The sequence below is a fragment of the Mustela putorius genome, unplaced genomic scaffold (genome assembly GCF_011764305.1).
Source record: "Mustela putorius furo isolate JIRA1106 unplaced genomic scaffold, ASM1176430v1.1 tig00000592_pilon_pilon_pilon, whole genome shotgun sequence".
NCBI classification, from domain to species: Eukaryota; Metazoa; Chordata; class Mammalia; order Carnivora; family Mustelidae; genus Mustela; species Mustela putorius.
In genome coordinates this window covers 8,121,549-8,131,314 of record NW_025421426.1, presented here as the reverse complement: position 1 = coordinate 8,131,314, position 9,766 = coordinate 8,121,549, and the positions used below count along the sequence as shown (strand labels likewise).

Here is a 9,766-nt window from a genome sequence, read left to right as displayed (position 1 = left end):
ATCTTCAATGAGCATTGGGAGCCTTAACTCCCATTTGGGGTTCTACCTCCTCTGCTGTGACTCAGTGGTCAAGTTCTTATTTTCCCAAAGGTGGGGACTCTCCCCCTCTGCTGAGCACTGGAATCGCCCGGGAGCTTAAAAAAAAAATACTGATGCCTCAGTCCCTCCCCCGAGAGAGTCTGGTTTAATTGGTCTGGGGTGGGGCCTCAGCATGGGGAGTTTTGAAAGCTCCCTTGGAGATTCTACTGTGTAGTGGGGGGTTGAAAACCGCTGCCCTAAGAAAAGGAAAAAAAAAATAAAATTAATAAGCACCTGCCTCCTGTTTATCTCTCAGGGTGCCGTGGGGCGTGGCTGCGATGTATGAGATAATGGGCCAAATTCTGGTGAAGGAGTAAAATGATGTGAGGAGCACAGATTAACCCTTTGTACTCCACAGAGTACCCTCAGCTAATGTGTTTGTTGACATTTCTCCCATGATCTGCAGGAAGAAACCCCGTCTGGCCTGACCCAGCACACAGATACACACACACACACACACACACACACACACACTTAAACTCTAATTGCATGCAGTTCATTTCATATTTTCTAGGCCAGTCTACCCCATTCTATTCCTTTAGGAAAAAAAAAAAAGAAAGAAAGAAATTCTACCCACCACTACTGTTTAGATAAAGTTCTATGAAGGCTCATGGGCGAAGAAAAATTAAACATGTCCGGAGAGCATGAAGACACCCAGTTTATAAGGACTTGGGGCGTTCTGCAAGATGCTATGGGGAGTGAAGATCTGTGTACAGTAATAATGGTTGAGCTTCACTAGTACCAACTACGGTCATGGTAGAAAGTGTGTACAGGCATGGTCTCAGTGAATTATCACCATGATCATAGAATATGGATACTGGTGTCTCCATTTTAGAGATGAGAAAATCAAGGCCAAGTTCATGTGCCTGTTCTGCTTCTAGGAATAGAAAAGTCATCCAGGAGCTACAGGTCTGGTGCTTACTCAGCTCATGGAAAGAGAACAGCCATGCTTACTGATACATTTGCTTCCACCTAAAGTTTTGAGAGTAGAAAGAAGAGAACCAGCTCAGACCAGAGGCGGATGAATGTACAGCTGGGCCTCCAGCACATATAATGTGGGAGCCCTATGGAAGAAAAATAATAAAGTCCAAAATTCGGTACAAAAGTGAATATCTCTTTGAATTTAAGAAAATCCATCATGACAAATAGAGATTTTAAGAAGCTGAAAAATACCACAAACATCACAAAATTCCCAACTCAACTTTTCCTCAGCTGGATCTCCGAAATGGCAGTGACCACCCCCATCTCGCCTATCGGGATCCAGTAGGACAGGGGGAATCAGAACCGAAAGAGACAGTGGTCTTTACTGACTGCAACTGAATGTCAGTATGTTGACAGGGACCTAGAAGTGTGTTCGCAAGGTCACTTTTCATGTCAAATGTACAAAATGTCAGAACCTTAGAAATGGGACCAGCCAGCAAGGGCCCCAGAGCTTAAGGTTCATTCGCTTTCCTAGAGCGCCACAACTGGAATTGAATCTGGATATTAAATCTCAAGATCGGGCGCCTGGGTGGCTCAGTGGGTTAAGCCGCTGCCTTCGGCTCAGGTCATGATCTCAGGGTCCTGGGATCGAGTCCCGCATCGGGCTCTCTGCTCAGCAGGGAGCCTGCTTCCTCCTCTCTCTCTGCCTGCCTCTCTGTCTACTTGTGATCTCTCTCTGTCAAATAAATAAATAAAATCTTTAAAAAAAAAAAAATCTCAAGATCAAGGGCGTTAGGATCAGCGGGACTTGAGTTTCAGCCCTGGGCTCAGCTACTCTCTGCCTTCTTGGAGCTTGGACTTGATCATTGGTAAAATGGGCATGCTTACAGCATCTATCTTTGGGTCTCTTTGGGGGATTTTATGAGATGAGGACGGGTCGGGCACACTGGATAAGCTAGAGTTGCCAGGTTTAGCAAAGAAAATATTGGACATTCAGTTAAATTGGAATTTCAGGGAAACAGTAAGTTTTGAATAGATTACCACCTATTGCATAAGACATGTTTATGCTAAAATTTCTTTCTTTTTTTTTTTTTTTTAAAGATTTTATTTATTTATTTGACAGAGAGAGATCACAAGTAGACAGAGAGGCAGGCAGAGAAGCAAGCTCCCGGCTGAGCAGGGAGCCCGATACGGGCCTTGATCCCAGGACCCTGAGATCATGACCTGAGCCGAAGGCAGCGGCTTAACCCACTGAGCCACCCAGGCGCCTTAAAATTTATTTCTTGATGCTCTGAAATTCAACTTTATCTGAGGACCCGGGTTTTTATTGAGCTTAACAAATGGCAGTGGTTGCTCTTGATTTTGGACGGAAGCATCCTGGGTGCCCCACAGTGAAGTGGTCGGAAGGGAGAAAAGAGCTGCCTAGATTCCATTCCAGACAGTTTATCGTGGGGACGATTATTAAAAAGGTGATCAGGAGAGGATGGAGTAAGTGGGGTGTCTCCGTTGGAGTGTGTGTGTGGAGGGCGGCTGTGCCACTGACTTTGGGTAAGCCAGTTAGGCTCTTGGGACGTCAATTTCCCTATCTGTAAAGTGGGTGAAAAGTAGGTTTATGATTCTGACCGCTCCCCCCACCCCCGTAGCACTAGCAGTGGTCTTGTTCATAATTCAAGTGTCACCTCCCCGGAGAGGTCTAAGATCACCCTCCCTGCACCCCAGCACATAAGTCCCACGCCCCATAATAATTCTAACTTTCTGAAATTACCTTGCTTCTCTACTTGTTTGTGGTCTATCTCCCCATGTGCACAAACGAATCTGCCTGGCTCCAGCTGAATCTCGCGGGGGCTGTACCCGACACGCGGATGCTCAGCGTAGGCTGAAGGAATGAATAAGTGGATGAATGAATGAATGAACGTCGGAGTCACTGTCGAGGTGCGGTTCTCAGGGGCCGCGCCTGGGTTGCGGAGGGAGGGGGTGCGGGCTGTCGGTGGGTGGGGAGGAGGCTGCGCCCTAGACTCCTGCAGGACCGGCAGGAGCGGGCGCGCTCGGCTGGGCTGCAGGCGCGGAGAGCAGCGCGGCGGCAGCGGCAGGGCCGGAGCCCCGCGCCGCGGGTCCCGTCGCCGGGGGTGTGCGCCCGCCGAGCCCAGCACCGCGCCTCGGCGCCCCCACGCGCCCACGCAGCGGCGCGGGGACCGGGCGGGGGCAGAGGGAGGGCCCGGCCCGGGGAGGGGAAGGGGCCGGTCCTCCCCGCGCAGGCAGCGGCCGCGGCAGCGCAGGAGGCGGAGGCAGCGGCGGCGGCGGCAGAGCAGCACGGTGCCCGCCGCAGTCAGCCCGGCCGCGTCGGACCCGCGCCCGCCCGCGCCGGGGCGCCCTCTCCACTGCGCGCGGTGAGTACCGCCCGCGGCGCCCACCTCGGGCCGCCCGCCGGGCTTGGCCGCGCTTCGCCGGGCCCGGGCTGACGCGGACCGGTCGCCTGGCGCCTCGCTCGTGCACCCTCCGGGCCCGGGCCTCCGCAGCTGTCGGGGCGCACGGGGCCCCCAGGGCACCGCGGGCGCGAGGGCGGCGGGGACGGCGGGCGGATCCCGTGCCGGGAAAGCCGGTCTCCGGGCCTCAGTTTCCTTTTGCGCTCGGAGGGCAGCGACTCAAGTTTGCACTCCCGCGCGCGGGACAAGTGCATGGCGCGCCGGCGGTGTAGACGCGGTGGGCTGCGTTTGGACCCTTTCATGAAAGGGCCCGGGTCGTCGGCGACCCAGGGTGGTGCCCCCAGCTCGGTCCGAACCTCAAGAGGCGCGGGGAGCCCAACGCACGCCTGCGAGCGCTGTGTGGGGAGCCCCCGGGATGGGGCGGGAACGGCCGCCCCGCCGCCTTCCACCCGCATTTCTGTTCGAAAGTCCGGCTGTGCCCGGCCTGCGAGGGGCCGGCTCTCGGGGCTTTGTACCCGGGCGGGCGTCCCGGCGCTTGCAGAAGCCGGAGTTGAAAACTTAAAAAACTTTGCCTCCGAAGATTGTTTAGAACGAGGCTAAGGTTTTGCTGTAATGAGAGAAAGTGGAAAAAAGAACTGTTTTTTAGCCTTGCAGCCTGGAGGTTCAACGGCCCTGCTGGCCTTAGCTCCTCAAATACATTTCCTGCCCTCAAATAGTTTGTGAACTCCAGGAATCCTAGGAGAGCTTGACCCGTAAAAAATACTCTAAAAAATACTCGCATCGCACAATCCTCCGAGCGCCTTTCTCAGGGGCTCCAAGGGAAGCGCTTTGGCTGGGAGGGTCGCGCGCCTCCCCAGCGCAGTTACCGTGACTGCTGCTCTGGTCAGAGTTATTTTTGCAAAGAAAGACTGAGGCTGCATCTTTATGGATACCATTTTCTTTTCTCCCCTCTTTTCCCGAAACGCTACGTAATCTTTAATTACATATATATATATATATATATATATATATATATAATGTCGAGAAATAAATCAGCCCTGGTGGAGGTAACTTTTAATGACGAGGTGCAGCGAAATGAGTGAGCATCAGAGTCTGGTTGTTAGCAAGAGCAGAGGGAACGGAGAATGATTTACAAACATCAAGTAAGGATTTGAGTGCTGAATTATGTTTGAGTTACGGAGCTCCCTTCCAAAGGAAATTATAACCAGCGGACAATTGCTGTATTTCCAACTAAATCTGTTCATTTCACGAGCCTTTTTCTTGCTTGAGTGAGATTTCTACTACCAGAGTAATAATACTGAAGTCATAGCCAGATTTCCAGCCTCTGGGCCTTTTGGGGAGGTGGGGGCAGGGCAGGGAGTCCTCCCTTTAAAAAGAATCTTCGGGAAAAATCTTTCAGGCACCTTTACCCAAGAAATGTTCGTGTTTTCCACTTTCTCCCCCCATTTTAAAACCCCTTAAACATTCTACTTCCTTGCATTTAGACATCCTCAGACTAAGTTAATAAAAGAAGGTTGTCGTAAATGATCATAGTTGACTCTTGCTTTTGACGAAACCTAAAATTGTGTTTGCATGAAAAAAATCTCCTTGCCTTTGGAAGAAGCTCTACGTTTGGCACTTTTGACCAATACGGCTAGATCCGAAAGGGCCTGAACTTTTTAAAAGCTGTTCGCAGGTCCCACAACGACTTGGTAGTGAGACCATTCTTCCCTTGTAATTTTAGCTTCGCAATATTAGCTATTTTATCTTAAAGGACTTGGCATTTTTCCTCTGCCTTGAAAACAGCTCGCCTCGTGTTGTAGCTGTGTGGAGAGTACTCTATAAACAGATCAGTCTCTTTCCTAACGTTAAGTAGCTAAAGGAAAGGAAATAAAATAAAGAGATGTTATCCCGATTCTTTGGGATTTTTAAAAACCAGATGCTTTCATCACTTAAGTTCTAAAGTCTTCTTTTCATGCCTTTTGTGTTGTATTAAACACATCATAAAGAACTATGATTTGTTGACTTGTTATAGGATTACCATTTGGCAAAAACACCCAAGACATGCTGTTTCAAATATGTGGTCTTACTTCTGCTTTAAATTGCACGTACAAAATTGCAAGCCTTGTTCCAGACGGATAAATTGATAAAATGCTAGCTGCTGTTGGAACGGGGCAGAAGTCCTCAGCAGAAGCGTTCTGTGGTAGAGCTGAGTACATTTTGAATTGGGGGAAGCTAGATAGGGGGACCCCGGCAGTTTGTGAAAAGGTAGACACGGTCCAAGCACGTCCACTTTAAGACTGCTTTGGGTTCCCCCATGACAAGATGACTCCTTCCCCGCAAAGAAGAAACATTTCCTTATTTTTTCGGTTACTTTTCCAAAGATAACTTGTGTTCGGGCGCGAGAGACCAGAGTTATGCAGAAATCCAACCGTAACCGGCTCAGAACGAGGACTCGTTGCGGCTTTCTTCCACCAGATGTTTTTTAGGTGTCCTCAGCTGGAATGCCCAGTTTGAAACTAATTAGGCCAGCAATAAACTCCTTGTATAATAAAATCGCAGGCCGTTATGGTCCATAAGCGGGGCTCCCAGCATCTCCTGACAGATGCCTCTATCCGGCAGAGAGACAGCCCATAGCTGTCAGCAGGGAATGAAGGGGCAGGAGATATCTTGTTTAGACATTTGCTCGTCCCTGTATATCCGCGCACACCTCGAACAGCATGTTCCCTTCTATGGGGCACGGGTGGTGGAAGTCGTATCTAGGTAGGGTTCTGTCTTTGCTGGGCAGGCCTCCTTACCATAAAAAGGCTCGTGGGAGAAGTTAGCAGCACAACCTGAGGCAGTGGCCACAGGTCTGAGGTGTGTGTGTGTTTACACATGTGTGTGCAGGCTGGGTGAGAAGGCTTTCTCTCCCATGGCAGAGTGAAAAACTCATCTGCTTCTCACCTAGGCACAGAGAAAATGCGAGGCTGTCGGGCCTTATGAGGCATTCCTTGGGGGACAGGAGAACCCCCTTCTCCAAAGATATTTTAGAAAGGGGGCATTCGCCTGCCCATGTGTTCTCCTTACCTGTGGGGTTTCTGGAGGTGAAGTGGCTGGTTATTCCATTCACTCCAAAGGCTGAACCTTGTGACTCTTGCCAAGACTAGGTTTTGCTGGTGGGAGGATTTTTTTTTTCCCCTAGCCAACTGCTCTCGAAAAGGAGTTGGTGGATTCCGCTCAAAAGGAATCTCTACAGAGAATTAACCCCGGAGTTGAGAAAACACAGACTGTTGACAGAAAACACACACATACACACTCACACACACTCCCCACCTTCCTCCCCCATCCCCACCCCCCAAATCATAACAGCTTCCTGAATGGCCCTTGCCCCACACCCTTTATGGTTAGTGGCAATTCAAACAGTCCCAAACAGACACAGCCAAAAGAAGATTCTGGTAGGGAAACAATTAGCAGACACCTTGCTGGAGACAATGCTTTATTTTCGCTATTTGAAGATCTTAACTGGCCTAATGGTGTTTGACTAACTAACACCTCTTCTAATCCGAGGATAAACCCCCTCCATCAGGTGGCAAATACTTGAAGTGACTGGCTCAGACCCACTTGTCCCTGTAAATGAATCAGAGGGGGCAGGAACCCGTTCTTCATGGCATGGGATTTAAAATCAATTTCAAGGTACTAAAGTACCCGCCAGGTGTCTTCAGGAGAGAGAGAGGACCAAGGAAACCATAGGCTTTTAAATTTGTTTTTGCTGCTTTTTGTTTTTCTTTTCCTTTTTTTTTTTTTTTGTTTTGTTTTGTTTTTAAGATTTTATTTATTTGAGAGAGCACGAGAAGGGGAGAGAGGCAGAGGGAGAGGGAGAAGCAGCCTCCCCCCTAAACAGGGAGTTCATGCTGGACTCAATCTCATGACCTTGGGATCGTGACCTGAGCTGAAAGCAGACGCTTAACCCACTGAGCCACCCAGGCACCCTTTTTGCTGCTGTTTCTTCTTTTTTCTTACTCTCCTCCTACGGGTGTCTGTCCTTTCTCTGCATTTGCAAATTTTATCTTTGTGTTGAATAGTCCTGAGATGAAAATGCGTGCCATGTATTGAACACTTGTGTGTCAGGCCTGAATTCTTACATTATTATTATTATTACTAATTAGTATTATTATCATATCCCAACTTTGTTAACAAGGGGACTGAGTCTTAAGTCAAATGCCTCATGAGAGGCTGCAAAGCGAGTGAAACCAGACCTGAGGCCTTCAGACCTCTGCAGACTATGCCTTACCCATGAGCTATGAAAACCTTGGCCCAGAGAACATTCCTGCCCTCTTTCCCTTGGAGAGAGATGCCAAATTAGGCTGGTGTGAAATGCATGGAATGCAGTTATTTTCTGAATCTGCCCTGTTGTTTTGTTGCTGTTGTTGTTTTATACAGAAGAAAAATCATATTGACTATCGAGAAGACACAAACATGAGCCTTTCTGAGTCATGATATTCGGCAGGTTGTGTACAGTTCTGGAAGGGAAAATGTTTATTTTCAGGGGCTAATTTGATTTGTTCCTTCGATACTATAATGTTACGCATTTCAGTTCCTAAAAAGAGTCAATAAATTTACAGGCAGTGGTAAGGCCCTAAAATGTTCCGGTAGGCAGTCCAAATCGAGTTTACTGGAAGGTGCTGGATCGCGATGGGTGGGTTGTTGTTTGGGAGAGAGATTATAAACATTTGGAGAGTGAAGAATAATTTGGAACAGGTGGTCTCAAGAGTCAGGTAACTGGAATGATTTATCTTCGCCACTTTGAAGGTTAAGGGAGGACATCGGTTGCCTCAATGCGGGACAGGCAGGCGGAGGGTCAGGGGGGGCCCATAGGACCCCCGTTTTGGTACAGAGCCTGGCAGGATGGATGAAAGGGTCGGGGCCCCTTCCCTGTTGCCGCTGCCCTTGGAAGATCCTGGTTTAGGGCACAGATACGCCCGCTCATGCTTTTTATTTTTTTTTTTTGCCGGCTCTGCCTCTGTGTTCAGATGTGTGCAGACATTAAAAACAGGAACTCTGATGAATAAATAGATAGCCCAGGGAGACAGGTTTTCATTTTACCAATTTTGAGACTGTGCACACGGTCAGCTCCCTTTGCCCGAGAATGCTAACTTAGCCAGATTTCGAAATGAATTGAGTATTTAAGAGTTTAGAATTTAGTCTATCATTTTGTATCAGTCGTATTGTATCAGTAACATGAAAATCTGTGTGGTTTCAGGAGCACTGGAGTTCTTCCCCACTCTCTTTCCCCTTTGAGTATCTAGTAAAGTTAGATTTTAAAAATCTGCGTGTTCCCAGATGTCACATATCTGTACGTACCGACTCACAGTCATTCCGAGGAGAATTGTGAACTCCCTGTAAATTGAACTGGACGAAAAGTGATAAAATCGACATTTTTCCTCCAAAGAATGAGGAACTGGAGGGTCTGACTACTGTATGCATATAGCAGCTTACTTTTGTCTTGCATCCGCTGAATCTGTCATTTCTCCTTTCTTTTCTATTCATCTCCCAAGAATGGTCTTTCATAACTGAAATGTACAGCTCATTAGCCAAAAGACATTTTAATTTCGTAAAGAAAAATCATGCCAGAGACAGCCGAGTCTGTTTCAACCATTATTGTTCTGTAGCGTGCATACTTTGGGTTTCATGGTAAGATGTGGGTTTGCCAAGAAAGAAAATTACAGCAAGAAACTATGTTGAAAACATATACACTTCTGTTTAAGAAATGGGAAAAACACGGAAAAATTCTGCACAGTAATTGCTTTAACGTGAGTTTTAAATGTCATTGTTTGACTTATGTCAAAAAGTCCCTCTTAGCTAATTCTCACATATGCTGTTACCAAATAGCTCACCTTAAAAACTGGCAATTGTTGGCCTTAACTTTGATGCTTTTTGAGGCTTTAAGAGATATCTTTAGTCCTAGTGGAAAGATTCCAAATTTTTAGATTGTACAGGGCATTTTTTTAAGGTTATTTAGATATCGATTTTATTTTCTTGACCCAAAATAAGAAAATATGGGGAATTCTCAAAAGCTTTTTACAGGCTGCTATTATGACAAGAGAAGCCAAACCAACATGTATTAGGTCATGAGCTCGAAGTTGCATAAATAAGCCCTATGAAGGTCACCAAAACAGAGCGAAAACCACCAGTTCTCCTTACCTCGGCCAACTTTGCATTCCTGCTGGTAAATGTGTTCGGCTGAAGTAAGCGAGGAAAGGGGCTACACAGCCCACGGTCGAAAGATCTTGATTTGATTTGGCTTCTGAGGATGACTGAAGACGTTCTTGGGGGCAAGTGAGGTGGGGGGGGGTGCTGGAATTCCCACCCCCCTCAGACCCCTC

The 9,766-nt window shown here is 47.9% G+C and overlaps 1 protein-coding gene across 1 annotated transcript in view; it reads left to right on the top strand.

The window, feature by feature from the left end:
- The first annotated feature begins 3,129 nt into the window (after positions 1 to 3,129).
- Positions 3,130 to 9,766, top strand: part of EYA2 (EYA transcriptional coactivator and phosphatase 2) — a 273,313-nt gene continuing 266,676 nt past the window's right edge. The window contains exon 1 of the mRNA XM_045082132.1: positions 3,130 to 3,386. The gene's annotated coding sequence lies outside the window, so the exon portion shown is untranslated. The remainder of the gene's footprint in view (positions 3,387 to 9,766) is intronic.